The sequence below is a fragment of the Adiantum capillus-veneris genome, chromosome 19 (assembly GCF_014529385.1).
Source record: "Adiantum capillus-veneris isolate H3 chromosome 19, ASM1452938v2, whole genome shotgun sequence".
Taxonomy (NCBI): domain Eukaryota; kingdom Viridiplantae; phylum Streptophyta; class Polypodiopsida; order Polypodiales; family Pteridaceae; genus Adiantum; species Adiantum capillus-veneris.
Genome location: NC_140949.1, coordinates 97,645,922 through 97,650,150, shown reverse-complemented (window position 1 = coordinate 97,650,150; position 4,229 = coordinate 97,645,922).

Genomic DNA, 4,229 nt, shown 5'->3' with positions numbered 1-4,229 from the left:
GAGATGATAAAGCATAGTCATTAGTCCTTTTCTTAGCGGGTATAGGATCCCTATTTTACTCTATGACACCGTTCCACAATGGATGACTAATCCATTTGGCACTTGAGAGCCGAAGCTGCCGCAAGCATGTCTGCACATTAGTCCTATCAATCTTCCATAGTAGAGTGACAAGCTCTACTTGGTGTTTGGGAGACGTCGTCTCCGCAAACTTGATCTTAAGCATACATACTTCTTAACATTTGTGCATAGTAAAGAAAAAAAGAGTCTTATAAGACAAAAACATTGATCATTTAAAACATATTTACATTTGCTTACTCTAGGGAATCATTGTAAGCATTGACAAGGTTTAGGTTATCCTTTAATTGTATGCCTTGCATCCATCTAGCATCTTCAAAAGGATAATTCTTAAACTTAATAAGATACCGTCGGATAATCTTACCATCTTTCAATACCTTGTCTTCGTGTCGGAGAATGGACTCTGGCTGCAGTACCTCTTCTTGGTCTTCAATCTCCGGTGGGTCTTCTATGGTTGCTTCTTGGGGTGGCTCTCCTTGGTAAGGCTTTAACAGGCTCACATGAAAAGCATTGTGTATGAGCCAGTGGTTGGGCAACTTGAGCTGATAAGCCGTCTCATTGATTGGCTTAAGAATATGAAAGGGGCCATAGTACCTTTTTGCTAGTTTAGCATAGTATCTTTGGTGTCTCGTAGGATTCTTGCCCGTCGTGTGCCTTAATCGAGCCTTGGGAAATTTAAGCAAGACCCAATCATTTTCTTTAAAGTTCAGGGCTCTTCTGTGCTTGTTAGCAGCAGCCTTTTGCCTTTGCTGTGAGATGGATATAGCATCTTTAATCTTTTGGAAAGATTCTTGTAGGTCGCGGCTATATTCATCTGCAACGAAGATCTTCCCATGTACCTTAAGTAGCAGGGGACTTTTTGATCTTCCCTCAATTACCTCAAAAGGTGCTTTTCCCGTGGATGTATGTACTGTGTTATTGTAAGCATACTCCACTAAAGGTAAGTACTTCTCCCATTGGGATCTTTGATATACTTCAGTGACATAATCTTTGAGTAGATCAAGAATTGTTAGGTTAGCTATCTCACTTTGACCATCCGTTTGCGGGTGATAGGCCGAAGAGAAATTTAGCCTTGTACCTAAATTCTCAAAGAGACCCTTCTAGAAACTGCTGGTCATTCTAGGATCTCTATCCGACACTATTGACATTGGCAAGCCGTGGTACTTAAAGATTTGTGATATAAAGAGGGTTGCCATTTGATGGGCCTTAATAGTCTTTTTGACATGTATGAAATGCGCTGGTTTGCTGAACCTGTCTACTATTGTCCATATTCCCGTATTCCCATGGATAGACTTAGGCAATCCAAAGATAAAATCCATGGATATGCTCTCCCAGGGTGAATTAGGGATTGGCAAAGGTTGAAGCAAACCAGGTTGCTTCCCTCTATCAAACTTTGTCTTTTGGCAAACCACACATTTTGAAACATACTTTTGTATGTTCGCTTTCATGGTAGGCCAATAGAAGTACATTTCTATCCCTCTTAGGGTAGCTTGAATCCCTCTATGCCCCGCATATGGAGGAGCATGAGATTCATACATTACTTTCTCACTTAGTGAGTTGGTAACACATAGCCTATTACCATAGAGAAGATAACCATCTTGTAAGGTAAATGGTTCCTCTTTCTTCCCTAGTGCAAGGGCTGACATCACATCTTTAAAATCGGAATCGATAGCATACTCATCTATCATAGAAGATAGATCATTGTGAGTTGCTATGGAAACCGCATTCACTCTCAGACGTCTTGAGAGTGCATTAGCTACTTGATTATGCTTGCCAGCAATGTGAGCAATATGAAAATGAAATTGCGAAAGGAAATTTGCCCACCTCATTTGTTTGTCGGAGAGCTTGGTTTGCGTCATGAAGTACTTGAGGCTTTGGTGATCCGACCGCAGAATGAAAGGAGTCCCCAATAAGTAGTGCTTCCACGTGTCTAAGGCATGTAGAACTACGAGGAGTTCCTTTTCATATATGCCTAGAGCTTGCTCAACTAGGTCGAGCCTTCGACTTTCATATGCTATGGCGTGCCCTTCTTGGAGAAGCACGGCTCCAAGGAAATCACCACAAGCGTCGCATTGGACCTCGAATGGCTTTGAGAGATTCGGTAGTGTAAGCACAGGTTGAGAGATAAGCTTCTCTTTAAGCTTTTCAAAAGCAGTGTTCTCTTTGGTAGTCCATGCATACTTAACGTTCTTTTTTGTTAGGTCATGCAATGGTCCTGCTATGAGTGAGAATTTTTCTATGAAGCGTCTATAGTATGCACACATACCTATAAAGCTTCTTAATTCATGCAAATTCTTTGGGTTAGGCCATGCTTTTATTACTTCTAACTTTGATGGATCCATTTGGATGCCATCTTTAGAGATAATATGACCTAAATACTGAATCTCTTGTAAGAAAAATTCACTTTTCTTTTGATTTATGTAAAGCTTATTCTCTCACAAAACTTGAAAAATTACCTGGAGGTGTTGTTTGTGTTCATCCAAGGAATTGGAGTAGATGATTATATCATCAAAGAACACTCCAGTGTAACTGCGGTGAGGCCTAAAGAGCTTCTCCATCATGCGGTTGAATGTAGCTGGTGCATTGGTCAAGCCAAAAGGCATGACAATGAATTCGTAGAGACCAAACGTAGTGCGAAATGCGGTCTTTACAATGTTTTGATCAACAATCCTTATTTGGTGATAGCCACTTTTTAGGTCAATCCTTGTAGCTTATCAAATAGGTCTTCTACCCGCGGAACGGGAAACCTATTTTTTATGGTGATCCTATTTAGTGCTCTGTAGTCAACACACATACGATATGTGCCATCTTTCTTTTGCACTAATAAAACTGGTGAACAAAATGGAGATGAACTAGGCCTAACCATTCCTTTCTCAACCAACTCATGCACTTGCCGCATAATTTCCTCTTGTTGAGCTTGAGAAACTCGATAAGGAGGTTTATTAGGCAGTGAGCTTCCTGGAAGAAGCTCGATTGCATGGTCATCATCCCCTCGTTTTGGAGGCAATTCATTAGGAATCTCGTCAATAAAAACATCTTGGGATTCATTAAGGAAATTAGATAACCCTAATTCTTTTTTATTCCCTTTATTTTTATTTGACAGAACATTAGGTTCATTTTGAGAGTCTTTTACAAATATCATGTACACGGAAATAGAGCTCTTTATTGACTTATCAAAAGCTTGCTTATGTACAAGAGGTATAGTGTTACCTGACTCATTAGCATATATGTACATGTCTTTATCCCTGTATTTAAAGTAAATTTGCCTTTCAGGAAACTTGATGTTGGCCGCCATGCGATCAAACCATGGTGCCCCTAGGATTACATCCTCATGCTTAAGGGGAGAGATAAAGAAATCCTCTTTGTCCACATAACTTTGGACATGAAGCCTCAATTTCCCAATCAAGGGAGTAACTGGGACTTCTTCTCCCTTGAAAGCATTATCGGCTGGTAGGGGATTTCCCATCTCAAAGGCTTGGATGCCTAGCTTAGTGGCCAACTCCGTGGATATGAAATTGTGAGTAGAGCCATTGTCGAAGAGAATGAAAGCATCATGTTCTCTCACCTTCCCCCAAGCATGGCATAGAGGATATCCTTTGTGATGAGCATCTTCTTCTTTAACTTCAATTATGGAAGCTCTAGGAGGTTCATTGCGTGTGTTCTTCTGTGGGCACGCACGATAAGCATGCCCTTGCTCCCCACATTTGAAACAACGGTTATCCTTGCGATAACGCTCTAGCTCTTCAGGAGAGAGTTTATTTTTGCCTTTGTAGACTCCCTTCTCCTTAGCTTTGTTGTTGTTGAAGTTGCCCTTGGGAAACTTTTGGACATGGTCCTTCCCCTTAGGCTCATTACGGTCTTTGCTTTCCATGGGTTTAAGATTTTTCTTAGCCCCTTGTTGGAAGTGGATTCGTGAAGCCACCATAGTATGGTGTATGACCGCTGAAATAGTGCAAGGCCTTTGGGAGTTGACATACTCTGCCATATCTTCAGATAAACCCGCACAAAATTGTTGTTTTTGCTCTCCAAAATCTATCTTTTTGCAGACAGTGGCTTTGAGATGTAAATCCCAAAACTTGTCTACGTATTTGTGAATAGATTCGTAGGGAGAGAGCTTCAAGCTTCGCCATTCGGTGAGCACTTTGTCTTTGGCA